Raw genomic sequence first — 22,500 nt, 5'->3', positions numbered from 1 at the left:
TGAGCTTGTACCTCCAAAAATCCACGTATTCTAATAAAGTAACCTAATTCTGAAAAATGCTCAAAGCTCAGCAGATTTGTTATTAAAGGAGAATTTTGGACTAAGTTATTCTTACCTTTTCTATGATGTTATGATATGTTAGGATGAATGGTACAGTAGAAAAATGTCATAACTCCATCCCGGGTCCGCCACAGCTTAAAACGTGCGCGGATAGGCCTTGTGCTAGATTGCATATTTTAATAGCTTTTTCTATTTATTTTTTATTGTGAGATCTGACGTTCATAGTGACAGAACACTATGCAACCAAAACAAAACAAACAAAAAAATAACAGAAGTCTCGCTAGACGAGATTGAAATCTCGAGATTGAAATCTCGAGATTGAAATCTCGTCTAGCGAGACTTCTGTTTGTTTTGGGTTTTTTTTTGACAGTGTTCTGTCACTATGAACGTCAGATCTCAAAAAAATAAAAAATAAAAACTATTAAAATATTTGATCTAACGCAAGGCCTATCCGCGCACGTTTTAAGCTGTGGCGAACCCAGGATGGAGTTATGAAAATGTTCTACTGTACCATTCATCCTAAGATATCATAATCATAATCATCATAGAAAAGGTAAGAAAAACTTAGTCCAAAATTCTCCTTTAAGGCAGTGAATGACCTAAAGCCACCTTTAGAAAAAATATTTGCCCAAAGTATACCCCACTCGGTCCTGTTGGACTTGTATTAGCCTCGGAAACCCATGCCTTTTTTTTTGTTTCAAAAGAAAAAAAGCCTGGGAGAACCTTGCAGGAACGCTGGTCTTAGGACCTTGTTATCTCCTAACCAATCAGAGTGCTCCAAACCCAGGCGCTGGAATCCAGCACCTGGGTTTGGCTCCGCCCTTCAAGACCATCGATTGGGCTCGTTCTTTCAGTCTAGACTTGTATTGGCCAATACATTGTTAAATACGTTAATTGTACTAATAGTCCATACCCGGGGAAGTGCGCAGGCGAAAGTAGTTGCAAACGTGGGGTTATCCCGCGTCCCGTCGCAGTCACCGGGCCATCCCACAGCTGGGGTACTTGAGGGGGTTCCAGGGGGTCCCCAGCTAAATGATGGATAGTTAGGAACCAAATGGACCCTTATGGGTCTGTAACTCAGAGAGTGTACAAATGGAACCAAATGGACCCTAACGGGTCCATTTGGTTCCATTTGTACACTCTCAGAGTTAAATTAACATTGATTTTACCATATAAATTGGGGTCCCAGAGATAGAAATACCGTTACATGGGGGTCCGTAGCCTAATGCATGTCAAACTGGGGGTCCTTGAAATTAAAATGGTTGAGAATCACTGCTAGAGCTGTAAAAAATCTTCTCTTATGGGGGTCCCTGGCATATCTTTTTCAAATGGGGGTCCGCGGGCTAATAAGTGTCAATTTGGGGGTCCTTGACATTAAAAAGTTTGAGAACCACTGGTATAGAGAGGTCGGCGGGGAGATCAATTCCTGTTCACAAATGCGAGGCTCTGGTGTTCAACCCGCCCCAAGACATAACCACCTAAGAAAATAACCTTGGTCCGCTACTTCCCAATTTACAACCCACTGCCAGAAACCTGGGTGTAATTCTTGACTCTGACCTCTCTCTCTTTTCATTTAGTTACTTATTCACACCGTGACTACCGTAATTCCCTCTATTCCTGCTTCTGCAAACAAAAAATCCATCCACCACCTGCAGCTGGTTCAGAATGCAGAATGCTTTTAACTGGCTCCAGAAAGTTTGATCATGCAACACCCATTCTATATATTCGATTTGTTGCACTGGGTGCCCATTTCTTTTAGAATTGAGTTTAAAATTTGGACTCATTACCTGATCTGGTCTTGATCACCCTCCTACATATCAGATTTACTCGACCCCTATGTGCCACCCCCACAACCTCAGATCCTTGGGCAAAGTGCCTGTTGATAATTCCAAAGTGCCGCTTGAAAACAAAAGGTGAGCCTTTGCAATTAGAGCACCGACACATTGAAATGCCTTGCCCAGGGAGATAAGGCTTGCCGAATCTGTGCCCTCGTTTTAACACTCGGGCGTCGAAGCAGTCAACCTGACTGATTTTGAGATGTTTAAGTCGATTATCTTTGCTCACAAAGCTCTCAGAACGTTCCACTTTTCCTGAATATTCGATTCAAATCATCTCTGTTTTTTTTCCCCATCTGAAACGTTTACTCAATTTGACGTAATTGTAGTGGAGTAAAAGTACAATATTTTCCTCTGAGATGTAGTTGAGTGAAAGTATAGACAATTGTAAATACTCCAGAAAAGTAAAAGTACCTCAAAATTGTACTTAAGTACAGTACTTGAGTAAATGTACTTACAGTAGTTACTTTACACCACTGGGCACTACCAGCCAATCCACCTGATTTGATTTGCACCTGCGTTGCCCAGCTGGGGAGCGCACCGGCAGCACAAAAGCACCGTCTCTGCCTCAGTGTGGCCTGAATCTCCACGTTAACCAGACAGGCGCACAGGCGGCAGTCGTGTAAAGTAACTAAGTACATTTACTCAAGTACAGTACTTAAGTAAAGAGTTGAGGTATTTTTTTTACTTTACTGGAGTATTTCCAATTGTCTATACTTCTACTTTTACTCCACTACATCTCAGAGGCAAATATTGTACTTTTATTGTACAATTATTTGAACACTTTAGTTAGTAGTTACTTTGCAGATATGAATTATTACATTATAAAACATACATTAACCACTTTAACCCTATTGTATAATAGGCTATTTGAAACTAGCCGATCTACAAGCTCACAACGCATCGCAAATGCGACGCGTTGCTATTTTCAAACATTTCAGTACTTTTACTTTCGGTACATTTTAATACCAATACCTTTGTAGTTTTACTCAAGTCAATTTTGAATTCCGGACTTTTACTTCTAACAGAGTACTTCTACATTGCAGTATTGATACTTTTACTTAAAGGACGACTTCACCACTTTTCAACCTATCTTCATATAATAGGTCCTCACTAATGCTCATGATAAAATGATACACATTTTTTCTACTTGGTCTGTGTCTCATTAGCCTGGTAAACCCCCCCTCCCTCCGGAAATCTCATTTGCATTTGATTTCAGGAAGGAGGTCTGGGATTGCTCAGGGAGTAAAGCTGCCCGAACCGCTGCGTGTTCTAACCAATCAGCGGCTGCTAGGGGCGGGATCATCCAATCACCTGCCAAGTAGCTTGAAAAAATGAAAATGCCGTCTGTCATCAATTCTGCTTCAGTAGTCTCAGATGGAAGTAGGCTGTGAAACAAAATGTGTGTCGCAAGCGTCTTCCATTTGACAGAGTCAGGTTAGTGTCTCATAGGAGGGCTGTGGACAGTCCAGAAACAATCCAAAGAGATTACAATGTTTTTATTCAGATTTCTATTAAGGCGAGAACAATGGGATCTATTATTGCACTGCAACTTTCCAGGAATACAAAGCCTGCAGTTTCTATTAGCTTGGATTCCCCATCGATGATGTCACTGGTAGACGGGTTTCTGAACTGTAATAGCCCTCCTCTGAGACACAGACGGATTAGAAAAAAATGGTACCATTTTATCATGAGCATTAGTGAGGACCTATTATATGAAGATATGTTGAAAAGTGGTGAAGTCGTCCTTTAAGTAAAACACTTGAGCCCTTTTTCCACCACTGACAGGCGGTAAGCGAACCTCCACTTATTTCTCCTCCTCATTATTTGGTGTGATAACTCGGAGTCTAATTGCAGTGCTTCTGTTCTAGGCAACATAGGACCCGACACCGACTTACGGAAATGTTCATGGATCGAAACCCCACGCAGAGGGCGTGAAGGAGAAACGCATGGACAATAATGACACAGAGCCCCGAAGGGAGGTAGAAATTGTGTTTATTCATTTATGATTTTAAATGTCTTCACTTCCATCCATGGCAGCAGGGGGTTTCCCCGCCTTCCACCGTGCCAGTTATTATTATAAAAAGCCCTGTGAGGCCCTCGCATAATACTGTCTCCGAGTGTTGGTCTGGTTCAGTCTTCACAATAGCTTCTACTTTGTTTTATTCAACAAAAAAAAGATTCAAGCTAGAAATAAAGAAATTGAATTTGTGCACGGACATTCATTTCATAATCACTTGTGGTTCCCCCCCAAAAAAGGCCTCCACATTAACCCATTAAAGACCTGGAACGCATCTGTGTCACTTTAGATTTCTTTGGCTATTCAAAAACAGCAGATATACAAGCTCATAGCGCGGCACCGAGTGCCGCGCTATGAGCTTGTAGATCTGCTATTTTTGAAAAATCGTGAAAATGTTTTTTTTTTATATTTTTTTCCCGAAAAACTATTAGGATTTAGATTTTTTTTTAAGAAGCGGCCTCAGGTCTTAATGGGGTTAACACACTATTGGCTTTAGGTCCAACTAGTACAAAATTGTACTTAAGTACAGTACTTAAGTAAATGCACTTAGTTACTCCTCGTCTTCCGTCCCCGAGTTGTTCAAAAGTAATCCTGGGTTCAAATACGTGCCGACAGTCGTGGAAAAAAGTACTCAAATGCTTTACTTAAGTAGAAGTACCAATACTGCAAAATAGAAATACTCTGTTACACGCAAAAGGCCAGAATTCAAAATTTACTTGAGTAAAAGTACAAAAGTATTGGCATCAAAATGTACTTAAAGTACCAAAAGTAAAAGCACTAAAATGTTTGAAAATAGTAGATCTACACGCGTTGTGAGCTTGTAGATCTGATATTTTCAAATAGCCTATGGTATAGAATAGGGCCAAAGTGGTTAATGTATGTTTTATAATGTAATAATTTATATCTGAAAAGTAACTAGCAACTAAAGTTTTCAAATAATTGTAGTGGAGTAAAAGTTTGCCTCTGAGATGTAATGGAGTAGAAGTAAAAGTATTGGGAATTGGTAACACTCAAGTAAAGTACAAACACCTCAAAATTGTACATAAGTACAGTAGTCAAGTAAATGCACTTAGTTACTCCACACCACTGCGTGCCGGTAGGGGAGGGGGACATCTCATCAGGGTTAGGGTCACGGTTCAGGCGTGCTTGTGTCATATAGTACTCCGGGGGGGTCATGTGTCTTCAGCCTCCGGAGACCACTGAGCCCTCTCCCTGCTTCAGCTTACAATAAGCAATCTCACAGGTGTTTCAATTGTACAAACGAGCCCGCGGACCGACGTATCTGGGTTTTCTCTTTCATTCTTTTCTCTCTGTCCCAGCAACTGAACCCATTCCATCCATGGAGTGTTGAATAACAGCTGAGGCAGTACATTCTTGCTGGGTGATAAGGTTCAGACAGGGAGCCATTGGCAAAATGAGGCGTAGCAATGCTTCCTTTATCGCCTGTGGCCGATACGTTCTTCATACACAAGGACATTACGGTCAACCTACCTAAACCCATTCAGACCGGGAACGCATCTGTGTCGTTTTAAGATTTCTTTGGGCTTTTCAAAAAATAGCAGATCTACAAGCTCGTAGCCCGGCACGAGTGCCGCGCTACGAGCTTGTAGATCTGCTATTTTTTGAAAAATCGTGAAAATGTGTGCAAATCTTTGAATATATGTATTTATTAAAGCGAACATTTTTAAGGGCGGATTCACACTATGGTCCCGGGTGCGCACCCTGGACCACTTGGCTGATGTTGCGATAGTGGGAACGTTGCGCATCGTTCCCCGAAACGGATCACCGTACCGTACCCGAGACCGCCTCCGGTGGTAGTCTCGGATCCGGATCATGCGTATTTGGGTACGGAACGATGCAATGTGAAGCCATCCGTACCAACAGGAGGAAGTGGGGACTGCTAATCATATATCATTTATATATTTTGTATAATGACACATTATTTTAGCTGGGTTATACCTTCTCATAGTTCTACTTGAATGTTGACAAGACATAATAATCCCGCTAGTGTTTGAGTACCACGAGCCGTGGTAACATAAAAACATAAACAAAAAACACATGTGTAGCGAACGCGTATATAAGGATAAATATACTAAGGATTAGTCCGTGACATCACTGCTAAAATACCAAGGATGCGTCTGTGACGCCAATATCATATTAACAGAGACAACATTACATTTCGAGGTTTCAAAGACCAGTGCACACACTGCTTTGGTTGTGTATTGTTGATCTGTTGTTATTATAACTCAAGACAACGTCAGGAACACAGTCAAACTTTATTATTCACTCTTAACTCTGACAAGTGACTCTTCTTCTGAAGGCCCATAGTCAACAGCGCCCCCATGAGGCACATATTTACCATTACTGTTAAATTAAATGGTCTCGGGTGCGCAAGAATCTTGGCCAATGTGAATACTGGCCAGCCTGCGAGAGGCCAACAGTACTCGGGAACGGTTTGAATGAATCGGACCCAGTCTGAATCCGCCCTAGCTCAAATCTTTGCTTCTAGGGAATTCTACAAATGTCTTCTAAATCCTAACAGTTTTTTGAAAAAATTATGTTGCTATAATATCAGTGGTGCTCAAACTTTTTTCATTTCAAGGACCCCCAAAATGATACGTATTTGGCCGCGGACCCCCATCTCAAAATATGTTGTTCCAGGGAACCCCCCAGAAGCAAAGATTTGAGTTAAAAATGTTTGCTTTGAAAATGTATTATTCAAAGATGTGCACACATTTTCACGATTTTTCAAAAATAGCAGATATACAAGCTCATAGCGCGGCACCGAGTGGCGCGCTATGAGCTTGTATACCTGCTATTTTTGAATGGCCAAAGTATAAAATAATGGTTAAAGTGGTTACACAGATGCGTTCCCGGTCTTAATGGGTTAAGCACAATGCCTCTTGTTCTTTACCTGACTGATCTCTAGTGCCACTCATTATAATGGAGAACTGCAAGTGTGGAAAGTGTGGAAGTTCAGGGTCTCGAATCTTTTCAGGCAATGTCCCTAACAATGGAGGTGCTCATCAAGTTAAGGAACTCATTTTTAATTGTTCCTGATGTGTAAGAAGCTTTTTTTTACTTGCTAACCACTTGGTGAGGGATGGGTCATCTTCTGCTTTGTACTTAAAGTTATACTAGGTAACTTTTTCAACAAAAACAAATAAAGTTACATTTTATATCTTTTGTGAGTGGCAAATGTTTCACAACACCCATTCCATGAATGTCACCCCCGAAAGCCTTTTATAAACATATTTTCTATTGAAAGTGGACAGCGAAAATGACGTCATCCGGCCGGAAAACGAAAACGGAAACGCACCGGTTTCCCGTTTGTCCCGGAACTACCGCTTGTAACACAAAGGAATATCACGCTGTTTTTAAGACATTATAGGATTTGAAGATGGAAAAACAACAGCAAAAGAAAACACGGCTCACGTTAACTAAAGCTCCACTGGCTAAGAGAAACGATCTGCAGATAGTATAAAACAACAAAAAGAATGCTTTTTGAAACGCTTCCGCCTTCTGGTGAAAACAAATGGAATTCTGGGTAATGCAGGACTCCGCTAAAGACCTGCAATGACGGTAGTGACCAGCAGAGGTTGCTAAAAATAGTTTTTTTTTTAAACCTTTTTTTGCTTAAAGTAGAGTGTTTTGGGTGTAATTGAGGTCATAAAACCCCCAAAAAAACATTTAAAAAGTGAAAATGAATGCCATAGAACCTTTAGGATATTATTCCTCCCTCACTCCCTCTATCTCCTACTGAATACATCTCTACCACAAACAGCTAAACATGTTAACTGTAACTGTATCGTCCTCGTCCTCATCCAGCTCTTTTCCTGTGACCATGCGGCCTGCTTCTCTTGTGTTCTCTACTTCATCTTGATCTCCTTCCAATTCAACATCCTATTATGTAAAATAAGAAGCACAATAAAAACAAACTTGATGTACATTTATTTCAGAGCCCATCTACTCTGCCTCCTGCGTCTCTACCACAAGCAAACCTTAAAACATTGTTTTAACCATTAATTAACCAGGCAGAACAAATGCATTACAAATCCTTATTTGCAATAGGCTCTGCACAGCAGCCATATTATCACTTCCTTCAACAGGTGTTACGAATGATACTAATAAAGGCTCTGTTCCATTTAGTGTAGCACAGTGGTTTCCACGACCCCCATAACTCTGAGAGTGTACAAATGGAACCAAATGGACCCTTACGGGTCCATTTGGTTCCATTTGTACACTCTCAGAGTTACACACCCATAAGGGCCCATTTGGAAGCCAATGAGGGTCCCTGGACCCCAACTTTAGACACACTGGTGTAGCAGAGTTTTTCCAGTGAGCCAACATGCACACAATATCAGCACCCTGACTCTGTTTGACCAGAATGGAACAGAGCCTTCATTAGTATCATTGGTAACACCTGTGAATGTCTTCATAATATGGCTGCTGTGAATAGAGCCTATCGTGGCCTGGCAAAAGGTAAGGCCTTTTGAGGGAGAGGAGGAATAGGGCTAAGCAAAATCACTCATAATTTAATTTGACAGCTCACCTCTGCAACTATACGTCATCATCCGGCTCTCCCACTGAGCTTGATGCTGACTGATGTGGTTTACTATCCTGAACATGCAGAAGAACACGACACATCCCTCATATAGCTTAGCTGACGATTAGCTCAATGCATTACACCACATTAATCTATGTAAATTAACACATATTGTAGCATACAGTATACACACACACACACACACACACACACACACACACACACACACACACACACACACACACACACACACACACACACACACACACACACACACACACACACACACACACAGCCTATATACTGCTATAAAATGTTATCAATATAAGACCAAGTTACAAAAGAAAATGATACATATTGTTTGCTACAATCTGACCAATGGCTTGGACTGATGGGTTGGCCAAATAGCTGTGATTGGCTAGATGGCCGTTCAATTAATCTAAATGGACCAATAGGCTTTCATATAGGGGGAACCGAGTTTCGTTTGATGCATCGCTGGTTGTTGGTGACCTTCCAAGCGAAAAAAAAAAAAAAAAAAGAGTCAGGGAAAAGTGTGCGGGGGATGAAATCATGTGTCTGTGTGAGTGAGGGAGGGTGTTGCATCACCCTCATCCCCTATGGCTGTGACGCGCCTGGTTGAAAGTGGTTAATATGTACATGGTTGCAGACAAGAAAACACATTTCTATAACATGTCAGATGGAGGGGGCGTGGATTGAGACGCACTCAGTGTTGATCTGAAATCACATTAGTATGCAAAAATAATTGGGGAAGATATGCATACAGAAGCAAAGATTTGAGTCAAAATGTATATATATATATATACATATATATATATATATATATATATTAAAAGATTTGCACAAATATTTCACGATTTAAAAAAGAAATAGCAGATCTACAAGCTCATAGCGCAGCACTCGGTGCCGCACTATGAGCTTGTATGTCTGCTATTTTTGAATAGCCCAAAGAAATCTTAAAATGACACTGATGCGTTCTCGGTCTTAATTGGTTAAGTTGCTGCTTGCTGAGAGAGGCAACATCATCATTTCGGGAAGAAAACTCTTATCTGTCGTGTTTTAACCTTTTATGTTTTTTTTTTTCTTAAATTAATGTCCTACTTCGTCATACAGTCTCACACAAACATAGAAAACATAGCTGATATGAGCTTAAAAGGCATTGAGCTCGCTAATCAGCTATTTTTGAAAAGTAACAGTTTTGGACATAATTATGAGGTTTCGAACCGACAGCAACAATTTGAATAGAGAATAATGGATGCGAACCACAGAAAGAGACACGTGCAGCGGAAAGAGAACAAGCTTAAAAAAAAACAACAACTTATATAACCCTGTATAATTGTATTTACTCGGCATTTAACCACATTTGTTTGCTGTACTTATAACTCAAAGTAAGTCTGTGTCGGGTTGGAAGTCCGGGCCCGAAGGGTAACGCGATTATGTCTGTGAAAAAGGAAGAAAAAAACAAGACAATGTCTCTGCGATGGTGTCCGAGTAGAACTGCTCTTGATGTTTGGGGCTGTGGGCGCTGTGTTGCTGCTGACAAATCTGTTTTAATGGTGGGCTACAGAGGCACGGGAGACGGGGGTGGGGGGGGTGAGGTCTTAGACTAAAAAAATACAAACGCAAGCTACTCCTTTCATCAATGTTTAACCGCTTAAGACCTCTATGCTTAGCGACATGGACCTGAGTTGGCTCTGTATAGGCTACTTGGGCCGGTGGTGTGACGTATGTCTCCGGCAATCTCCGGCACCGTTGGCCGACGTGAAACTGTGCAGACACACTCCCTGCATGCTGAGCAAAACCTCTGCCCCAAATGTTTCACATCGGTCCGTATAGCGCCACCAGGAGTCCGATTTTTGCGAAACATTTTTTTAAAATATTTCTCCTACAGATTTTGTCCAATGTCCGATGTGTCATATTTCATCCTGATTGGCTAAGATTGGCTTCCACAGTTTGCAGGAGTGCTCTGTTTTAAACAAAAGGCCTCAAATCGTGAATAAAGCTTGCAATTGACGTGCAACTTTGCCCGCACATTCCCACTAGGCAGAGGAAGAAATGCCACCCCGTATTTTTCAAATCAGCCTCATGGTGGCGCTATAACAGACCAATTTGTGTTATTACCTATAACTGGACCAATCGGTGTGAAACTTTGCACGGGCACACTCCCTAGAGGCCATGGAAAAACCTCTGCCCTAAATTGTTCACGATCTGCTTTTTATAGTGCCACCTGGAGGCCATTTTAGTTATTTTAATACAGATTGTGTCCAAAATGGTACAAATTGGTACACATTATGTCTAGTCATGTGATCAAGACGGATTTGTCCGTTATTTTCATATTCAATCGTGCTTGGCTAAGATCCGCATCAAAAGTTTGCAGGCGTGGCTCGTCCCACAAATCAACATATTGCCGTATTAAGTGAAGGTGGGGGCCGCCAGTTGCCCATGTATGGCCTAAAGTTTTCAGGGGCTTTCAAGGCCCTCTGTTGTGGGTTAAAACTCCCCCCACAAAGATCTGGCCCCAATAGAAATAATATTCAGACTGATCAACATGTAGCACACACTGTGAACACGTTAAACAGCTAGATTATCACAATATAAACATTGTCATATATTAATTGCACTATCTGCATATAATGCACATAATGCACAAACTTTTTTTATAATGCACAAACTTTTTTTATAATGCACAAACTTTTTTTTATTTTTTTATTATTGCGCTCTTTTTCTCTCTAAGCACCTTAGAGTCTATAAGTATATCATGCACAGTATACATACATTGCTGCTATGCTCAGGCACCTTAGTTTGTCTCTTATCTCAGGTACTTTGTAAATATGTAGATAACTTGTTTTTGGCCTTCTATTGTTCTCTGTTGATCTCCTTCCCACTTAACCCCTACCCCTCTTCTTTTTCTCTCTCCCCACTCTTCTTTCTACGGAATTTAACGTTGCGATGGGAGTGTTGTACAAAAACGAATTTCACCCACTTTTTTACCTTGTAAACCTGTGATGTGACAATAAACCTGATTCTGATTCTGATTCTGATTCTATCTAACCCAATCAATAAATCAATCAATCATATATGCGAGGAGCAGAACCTTTTTTTTTCTTTATAATTTTTATCCCACAGTTTTGTAACCCAATTGTTTCACCCAGTGCCAATTGTCGATGTAATCCTGGGCGCTACATTCCCTCTGCCAGCCTAGGGAGAGCTGACCAGGGGGAGGCAGTATAGAGAGCAGGATTACTGCATGTTTTTGTGAGGGTACCTACCCTAGGAGACACGGGGAGAACATACAAACTCCACACAGAAAGGCCCTTTTGCCAACCCCACTATAGGGTATGGGCATTGATGACGCGGAGGAGAGAACACGCCCCCGGCGCCCATAGCGTCCCCGGCGGGAATCGAACCCAGGACCTTCTAGCTGTGAGGCGACAGTGGTACCGACAGTGGTACCGACTGCGCCACCGTGCCCCCAGAACATAAGACATTTAACTGTCTTAATGTATTTATTTACTTACTTACTTTCTTACTTACTTTTTTAGAGGCGGCAGGCCTGAACTAACCGTAAATTCATGTTTTATTTGTTTAGTGGGTCATGCCGCCCCTTGGTGTGTGTGTGTGTGTGTGTGTGTGTGTGTGTGTGTGTGTGTGTGTGTGTGTGTGTGTGTGTGTGTGTGTGTGTGTGTGTGTGTGTGTGTGTGTGTGTGTGTGTGTGTGTGTGTGTGTGCGTGTGTGTGCGTGTGCGTGCGTGCACGCGCGCATGTGTGTGCGTGCTAATTGAACTGGTATGCAAATTGTTCTCATTTTTCAAAGAGTAATAATGAGCCTCTGTGTGACGGGCTTCAAATCAATGAGGTCCCCTGGCACAGGAGAGAAGCACGTCACTCTGCCAGAGCATCAATATAAAAGATTAACATTTACACATTAAACCCCCCTTGCCCTGCTACTGTACCCTCTGTCTCTGTGTGTGTGTGTGTGTGTGTGTGTGTGTGTGTGTGTGTGTGTGTGTGTGTGTGTGTGTGTGTGTGTGTGTATGGCGCTCGATCCGTGCCACGTCAAACCTTGACGCGTCACATGAACGTGTGATTTTTTTAAATGCGTGCGTGCGTGCGTGTGTGCGTGCGTTCTGCGCATACACTACACGAAAGCAAGCGTGACGTGTTGCATCAGCGTGTGAACGTGTCGTGTAATGTGACTTGTTTTTTTTTTATGCGTGCGTGCGTGCGTGTGTGCGTGCGTTCAGCGCAGAAAGCAGGCGTGATTATTGTGGTGTGCTGCACCGCATCATGTGAACGCCTGAGGCCTGATATATGTGCTGCATCGCGTTGTGTGATCGTGTAGCCTAAAAAATATAAAATTATTATCACATCCATGTATCCAGGTTAGTGGCATTGATACAATTTAGATATTAATATTTGTTTCTAAATACCCCGCATTAAATTAACTAAATAGCCTAATAATAATAAATAATATTGTTTCGCCATTGTAAGCTATATATTTATCTATTTCAGACCAGTTTATTTTTTTGTATTGGTACCAGACACGGTAAAACTAGCCTATAATACTTGTCACATTTCTCATGTAGGTACGATGACGTCACTGCGCATTCGCACATGGTCATTATGATAATAAATAATAATACATAAACACCGGACCGCTCATGGTCATTATAATAAATGGAGAGAGAGAGAGAGAGAGAGAGAGAGAGAGAGAGAGAGAGAGAGAGAGAGAGAGAGAGCGCAACACTTACAGTCTATGAAAGAAGGCACGCTCATTTATGGCAAAAGTATTGGCATCAAAATATACTTAAGTAGAACGTATAGGCTACTCATTATGCCGAATGTCGCGTTGTTCTTGTATTATTATGAAAAAGCTTTGAAACATGCTGTAACTCATTCACTGTGACGAGAACCCTCTTTCTGCGCAGAGTAGCGCACGGTGCACACACGGGTTGAATGCAGGGTCTGTCATCCTTGCAGGATTCTTTTTAAAAACGGAGGGTGCAACCTCCGTTGGGGCCGTCAGCGTCGAAGTTCATGGGTCGAATGTTAAATGTGTTACTTTAACAATGATGCGCAGCTGCCTCTAATGTATAGCCTAATGATATCCCCGCTGCAACTTTATTTTATATTGGAATGAATGTCCCTTGTAGTGCTGTTGTAGTAGGATTGGACACACTCACTGTATCTATCTAGTTGTAATTTAATGTTCTCTCAGTATAGCCTATCAAAGGGCAGGAAAAAAATATGAATTGTCTATCCTGAGCTAAACCGAACCTGTATGGTGTTGAATGGTTCCGTTCGCTCCGTTTCTCTCTCTCTCTCTCGTTCTCGCTCTCTCATTGATATAATTGCCCGGTATACGAAATTTAGCCTAGGATATTTATTTGGTTATTTTATTGTTTTGAGGTCTACTCTCCTGAGTCTCCTCCATGCAGCTGTCATTGAGTATAGAAAGATAATTGACACCAGCCAGCTGACTGTGCTTAATTGTTGATATTATAAGAGTGCATGATGGTGAGAAAAAAGTAAAAATCATCACGGAACGACAAGCAGGAGAGGGGACAATCCGTTGTCATTTTATTGTAGATTTAAAAGCAGCCTATTAGACTATATTGACTGTATATGTCTTGGATTTTACATGCAATGCTCCTGAGAGGATTATGGCGTGAGTAACAACGGACTTTAACATTAGTCCGTTGTTATAACCGTTGTTATTACCGTTGTTATATGTCATAGCACTCCCTCCCTCGCTCCATTACGCATGGTGCACTGTGCGCGCCCTTTCCCTCCATTGAGTTTTATGCATCCATTACAATCAATATTGCAGCGGTTGCAATAATATAACATTCCAAATAATCAGTAACATGTAGGCTATAGCCATGTCTGTCAAATAATATTTTATTTCAAGGCAATACAAAGCTATAGGCCTATGCCTACAGTAGGCCTATGATACCAATGTCGGGTCCGGTGTATGTTATGATGCCTCCTCTTGCCTCAGTTCCCCGACACCATGTCATTTCTCAAGAGATTGCTCTAATTCAAAATTGTATTTATTCTGTGAACTCTCTAGTTAATTTTCCTGTATTCAGGTGACTCCAGACCAAACAGACTCGTTCGGACTATACCCTACAGTACAGTCCGAACGGGACGCCTCCCCATGTAACGCTCCCTTATGCATTGTACAATATTCAGCCCGGTAAGGAGTTTGAACGCACAATAAAGGAACATTGGTATATCCTCAGTAGCGACCCAAAATTGGCCACTACTTTCAAGGACATGCCCAGAGTTGTCTACAAACATCCTCCTAATATAAGACAAACAGTTGTCAAATCAGATCTCATCCCTAAAATGCCAGAATCATCATTTTTGACTCAAATCCCCGAAAGCAGATGCGCCCGATGCGCACAATGTCATTTCACCGAAAAGAACCACACTTTTACGCACCACTAACGGGGAAACGTTTTGATATCAAGGGCACTATAACATGCACAACCAAAAATGCTAAAATGCCCATGCCTTCTATTATACAATAAAAAATCATGGCTGGGGCGCACTGACGTGCCATGGACACATGTCTTTCTAGACTTTTGCGAGAAATAGAGAACATTGTGGTTCTCTCTGGCAGCATTAGATAATTGCAGGCCAAATTAATTATATCATTTACGTTTATCACTCACACACTTCTGAGACCCAACCGGAGTGGCCAATATCAGCTGCAGCTCCGCCAGAGCAATATTACTGAAGTTTGTTCGGTATCGTTTGTTCCCATTATTTATGTTATGTTATGGCCTCATTAATTCGAAAATGCGTCTTTTATTTATTCGGACAGCAGTCATATTTTGCGGAAATTCGCTGGTGACTGCTAGACCTTTGACCAATCAAAATGCGTTTATGTATTCATTATGTATTCATCCCATCCAACTCCTGTTGAAGATGAGCGCACTGGTGCTCAAAGTGGGGTCCGGGGACACCTCTGGGGGGCAGTGATGCGCGGGTCAGGTTTTTTTCATAACCTGCCCCGCCACGGAGCACCAAAATGTACTTAAAGTACCAAAAGTAGAAAGTAGGCTAATATTCATTATGCAGAATGTCCCATTTCACAAATACAAATCTTGTATATTATATGGGGTGTGAAGTGGTTAATGTGAGTTTTGTAAACAATAATTATATATATAATAAATAATTATAGTGCAGTAAAAGTATAATATTTGCCTCTGAGAAGTAGTGGAGTAGAAGTAGAAGTATTGAAAATTGGAAGTACTCCTCCTCCTGTAAAGTATAAAGTAGCCTACATTTACTCAATGACCGGCTGCCGCTCCAAGCCGCTCCGGCCGGGGCCGCGAACCGTACGTTGCACGGACTGACATAAAGATATCCATAAGTGCGTATATAGAGCCTCCCCGATCAAGACTTCATTCAAATTTCTCCGTAATCCACACACAAGTATGTTTATAAACACCAAGTTGTGACAGTTAAGTTATATCACTCACCAGCCGATCAAAGAATACAATTTGAAACGCAAGTGACAGATTTTGGCTGAATTAACTCGCTTTGCGACTCGAGCCCCTCTCTCTCGCAGTGGTGTAAACTGTAAAGTAACTAACTAAGTACATTTACTCAAGTACTGTAGGCCTACTTAAGTACAATCTTGAGGTAATTTTACTTTACTAGATTATTTCCAATTTTCAATACTTTTACTCCTACTCCACTACATCTTAGAGGCAAATATTGTACTTTTTAGCCTATTCCACTATAATTATTTGAAAACTTTAGTTAGTAGCCTACTTGTTATATCTTGGTAATTGGTTATTATCACTAAACACACTTCAGCCCTCGCCATGGTTCTCATGACGCAAGCGTCATGGTGCCATGTCCCCCTGGTTTATAGCGGTGTTCGAATACCGCCCAACTCACTCCAAATCCAACTCACTCCATGAAGACTTAAGAAATATTTGCCCAACTCACTCCAGGGCTCGCCCAACTCACTCCAGGGCTGGGACAAGTCCCTCCAGGACCAAAGACCAACTCCCTCCAGGACCATAGCCAACTCACTCCAGGACCAAACCCAACTCACTCCATGCAATGTCACCAGTGTAATATTGGTTCAATGTGTCAGTGGTGTAAAGTAACTAAGTACATTAACTTAAGTACTGTACTTATGTACAATGTTGGGTATTTGTGCGTTATTTGAGTATTCCCAACTTCCAATGGTTTTACCTCTACTCCACTACATATTGGATCCACATATTGTTTTTTTACTCCACTAAATGTATTTGTTTTACTAGTTACTTTGCAGCTATAAATTATAATATTATAGTGTGTGTGTGTGTGTGTGTGTGTGTGTGTGTGTGTGTGTGTGTGTGTGTGTGTGTGTGTGTGTGTGTGTGTGTGTGTGTGTGTGTGTGTGTGTGTGTGTGTGTGTGTGTGTGTGTGTGTGTGTGTGTGTGTGTGTGTGTGTGTTGAATCGGTGGAGACTCTTACATTCTAACCCTAACCCTAACCCTAAACCCTAACCCTAACCTGGGTGGAGGGTGATTATGCGGGTGAACTCAGTGGAGGAGGGCCAAAACCTTAACGAGGAATATAACAACACCTCTTGATTTGACCAACAATAGAATAAGACATCTAACAAACACTGGACTCCAAGTGCCAAAGTGGCCAGCGAGCCCCCCCCCCCCCCCCAGAACCATTAAGTTGTTTTGTAGAGACAGTATTTAAAACTTTAACCAAGCCTAAAACAGAATAGAGTTAAAAGTAACAAATTCCTCAATATTGTACTTAATTCCTCAATATTGTACTCAATAATAATTTTTGGAGTGAGTTGGGCAAGTGTGTGGAGTGAGTTGGGCAAGTGTGTGGAGTGAGTTGGGCAAGTGTGTGGAGTGAGTTGGGCAAGTGTGTGGAGTGAGATGTCTGGAGTGAGTTGGGCGCGATTTGGAGTGAGTTGGATTTGGAGTGAGTTGGGCGGTTACCCGGTGTTCGATTGTTGTTACATTGCCAACTCTCACATGAACATAAACGTTCAGATTTGAAACATAAAGTGCTTAACCCCGAGCCATGGATGTTACAAGGCGATCCAGACCGCGATAAGTAGCCGTATCTCCCGTATTGTTCAATAAAAAATTTAATCCGATCGCCAGCCATTTTCTCAAATTTTTCTCCGATACTTTCAACCATGCGACACTAATGGTTGGGAGGTGTATTGCACTCTGATACATTACCAAAAAAAAAGGAAAAGGCTGGCGATGGGATAAAATGCTTTTTATTTAACAATACGGGAGATACGGGTACTTATCGCGGTCCGGATCGCCCTGTAACATCCGTGGCTCAGGGGTAAGCACTTTATATTTGAAATCTGAACGTTTGTGTACATGTGAGAGTTGGCAATGTAAAAAAAAATCGAACACCGCTATAAACTGGGGGGACATGGCACCATGACTGTCATGGTATGACAGTCATGTTTCAGGGCTAACTTCAGCCCTATACACATTTCGGCCATTTGAAAATAGCCGATCTACAAGCTCACAATGCATGGCGATTCGACGCATTGTGGAGTGATTGATGCAACTTCTTGGATTTCTGCGATTAATTGTATAGCCTAAACAAAGCGAGACACGAGACTATACATACATCCCCTGCCAGCCTGCCCCCTGATCAAAAACTGTGGCTTTAGTTTTAGATTGTTGGAAAAGCCACAATATTACTCTGTGATCAATCACCACGGGACGATCATTTCATTGTGGATTATCCTATACTTCAATATGGCTTGGAATTTGCAACAGCAATGGTATTGAACTGAACATGAACTTGGACTGCTTTCGAGATTGATTGATTGAGAGGGCCGTGACTCTCTCTCTCTCTCTCTCTCTCTCTCTCTCTCTCTCTCTCTCTCTCTCTCTCTCTCTCTCTCTCTCTCTCTCTCCCCCCTCTCTCTCTTCCCCCTCTCTCTCTCTCTCTTCCCCTTTCTCTCTCGTCTTTTTTTTGTTGCGGGCAGGAGCCGCGTTCATGTCCAGTGACCCTCCGCTTGTAGATCTGCTGATTTTTATATTTTATTTGAAAACTTGTGAAATGGGTAGGCTACTTCTAGCCTACTTTTGGTACTTTAAGTACATTTTCATAATTCCCCTAGACTGTGTTTTTATGAACCAAATTAAGTTGCAGTCGCAGACATGTTTGAATTGGATCGGACTTGGTAGGCTAATCACCGGTCAGTTATGCCATATTTTGCACCCAAGTTTATATGAGGGGGGATAATGTGGAGATTGTGGACACCGCTGGTCGCAAGTTCTCCCGCATTTTGATTATCAATAGAGCATCCATGATCCATCCATCTGCATAGCTTTTTATTATAGGCTATAATTATTTATAATTGTGTCAACCTGAGGTGCTGGAGAGGCCGCCGTGCGCAATGACAGTTATATGCCCACAGCACTTCATGGTCTGCCCATGTGGCCCTTGTCTCTTTGACTGACCAATAAACCCCAAATGATGGACTTCTGATGAAAGTTTCACACGAGTTTTAAAGATGAATACAGTTATTAGCTTCTATATGGGGACAAAAAGCATCATAGAATAAATGCAAGCCTTTAATGGAGCCTGGATCTGCGCACAAACTCATTCATGAGGTAGGCCTATGATGAGAGATGATCTTTATTATTCGTATTAAAGTGTAGCTACTTTATATAGAACGTGTCACACGCACGTACGGTGCTGTGAAACAACAACAATCACGTGTGATGGTCTATTTTGATAACACTGCACACACACACACACACGCTATAATCACCATGACGGTTTATTTGACAGTCATCTGTCATGCACACACACGCACGCACGGTGCTGTGCATCAACAATATTCACGTGTGATTTTGTGCAGCCCTCATTGCCTGCCTCCTGTAGTCGCGTGACCCCAAAAAAAATGCATGCGTTGATGCGTGCGTTCGCTAAAAACGCATAAACTAAGTGTTAACGTGTAACCCGCGTAGGGCACGGGGGAAGGGTACGCGTGCACGCATGCACGTCCCATCGCGTCGCGTACCCATTGTGAGTCAATGGGAAAATAATAACAAGTTCACACGGTACAGTGCAGAGCAATACAAAAATCACGCGTTCATGTGACGCGTCAAGGTTTGACGTGGCACGGATCGAGCGCCATAGGGTGTGTGTGTGTGTGTGTGTGTGTGTGTGTGTGTGTGTGTGTGTGTGTGTGTGTGTGTGTGCGCGTGCGTGCCTATACTTGTGAGGGGCCAATATAGTGGTGTAAAGCAACTAAGTACATTTACTCAAGTACTGTAGTTAAGTAAAATGTTGAGGTACTTTTACTTTGCTGGAGTATTTCCAATTTTCAGTACTTTTACTTCTACTCCACTACATCTATAAGAGGCAAATATTGTTATTTTACTCCACTACAATTATGGACTTTAGTTACTGCTTAATTTGGGGATTTTGATTATTAATACAAAACATATATATTATTTCGGCCATTTAAAAATAGCTGATCTACAAGCTCACAATGCGTTGCATCAGAGCTCGTAGATCTGCTATTTTGAAAAGATTTGTGTACATTTGATGCATTTGAAAACTTGTGAAATGGGACATTCTGCATAATGAGTACTTTCTACTTTTGGATGAACGTCGAGACCAGTGGTTCTCTTTTCAGGCCGTGACCCCCCAAAATAATCATATTATTATATTATATTGAACTGGGACCCCCCACCCCCCCTCCCTGATAAGCACTTGGTTTCAAATATTCTTTATTGATGTTCCAAAATGAAGCAATGCAAAAAAGATAGTACAAAGGTCACAAGTTCAAAGCATAAAACCGAAAAAGACAACACAAAGAGGAGAGTTACGGGGTTCTGTAAATGCGTTGCGAAAACAACACAGCAATGAGTTTTATTAAGAAGAGAATGCGCTTTTGAGTACAAATTATTTATAAAAGTTCCCCACCCCAGGTCTCCGGAGGAGGAGGAGGAGGAGGAGGAGGAGGAGGAGGAGGAGGAGGAGAAGGAGAAGGAGAAGAAGAAGAAGAAGAAGAAGAAGAAGAAGAAGAAGAAGAAATACAATACCATAAGCGTGGTAAGCCCCGCCCGCCCGGCTAGCTGCGAGTAGAGCGCCCGGTTTCTGACAGATTTCACAACCGTGTATATTCAAAATGTACATGGGTAAAAGTATTGGTATCAAAATGTACTTAAAAGTACAAAACTAAAAGTACTCATTAGGCAGAATGTCCTATTTCATGTTTTCAAATGTATAAAAAGCTTTTGAAAATAGCATATCTACAAGCTCACAATGCGTCACATCGCGACACATTGTGAGCTTGTAGATCGGCTATTTTCAATTGGTCAAAATATATATTGGGCTGAAGTGGTTAATGTATGTTTTGTGATAATAATCAAAATCTACAAAGTAAATAGTAACTACAGTTTCCCAAAATATTTAGTGGAGTAAAAAATACAATATTCGGATCTGAGATGTAATGGAGTAGAAGTAAAGGTATTGGAAATTGGAAATACTCAAGTAAAATACAAAATACCTAAAAATTGTACTTAAGTAGGCCTACAGTACTTAAGTAAATGTACTTAGTTACTTTTCACCACTGTATACAAATATAGTTCAAGTGGTTGATGCTCTATTAAGAGCCCACTTTTAGACGCGCTGATATTGGGAAGTCTGTTTGAAATTAAAAAGACAAGAAAGGAAAAAGGAATAAATAAAAAAAGAACGAGAAGAAGCCAACATTTGATTGTGATTTCTTTGACAAGGAGGCGAGTGGAGGCAAACCCTCCCTCCCTGTCCAATTAATTCCACATCAAACGTGGCTCGCAGTGACAAGTATCTCATAGGTTGAACCTGGCTGCCACTTTGCCTAAAATAACAAACAAAATAACATGCCAACAGTTGAGGATGACTCATGTTGGCTCCGGGGGAGGGAGATATGTTGAAATGGCTTTTCAAAAAGAAGGGTTTTCTTTCTAGGTTTGTAGAGACAAACAGTGGTGGAAAAAATACATTTTTTACTTAAGTAAAAGTATCAATACCACAATGTAGAAGTGTTGCAAGTAAAAGGCCTGTGTTCAAAATGTTACTTGAGTAAAAGTACAAAAGTATTGGCATCAAAATATACTTAAAGTACCAAAAGTAAAAGTACAAAAATGTTTGAAAATAGCCTATCTACAAGCTCACAACGCGTCGCGATGCGTTGAAAATGGGAAATACTCCAGTAAAGTAAAAAATCCTCAAAAGTGTACTTAAGTACAGTACTTGAGTAAATGTACTTAGATACTTTAAACAGTGCATGGTGGATTGGACTTGATGGCTTAGTAGCCTATGTGAATATCCACTAAACTTTATAGATTCTCACACCCAGCTCGCAACATCAGAATCTGTCACCAGAAGCAGAGACGTGTTCGTCGCCCCGAACACGCCCATATAACTCTCCTCACACACGGCCTTACCGTTCTCCTTAATTGGCTAGGGTCCAATGTCAAGTTATTACGCGCAATAAAGCGATATATCTCATCAGAATAACTACAATAATCTACAAGCTCGCAACACGTCACATCGCTGCATGTTGTGAACTTGTACGCCTATTTTCAATATATTTAAAATGCCTTAAGTTGTTACTTCATGATGTACTTTTTCAAAAGTAATATATTTGCCTTTCAAATGTAGTGGAGCGAAAGTCCAAAAATACAAATACTCAAGTAAAGTACATATAAAAGTACTTTGTACTTCTGCGTCGTGCCTCACTATACCTCTCAGCCGTTCTAACTGATATTGTCCTTCTAATGAATGTTAGACTCATTGAAAACACGTCTCTGCTTCTGGTGACTGATATTGTCCTTCTAATGAATGTTAGAGTCATTTCTGTGACCATGTTGAAAGTGTATCATTTGAGGTGAAGAAATGTTAAAACAGAAACAGAAAAATCAAGCATGCACTCTGACTCTCTTAATCTCCCCCAAAGAGATGGAACGCCTGTTGTCGATCTGATTATGTCTCCTTGTCTGTTTTCAC

This window comes from Gymnoscopelus microlampas, assembly GCF_963454915.1.
Source record: "Gymnoscopelus microlampas genome assembly, chromosome: 18".
Taxonomy (NCBI): domain Eukaryota; kingdom Metazoa; phylum Chordata; class Actinopteri; order Myctophiformes; family Myctophidae; genus Gymnoscopelus; species Gymnoscopelus microlampas.
Note: the sequence above shows the minus strand (reverse complement) of the source record.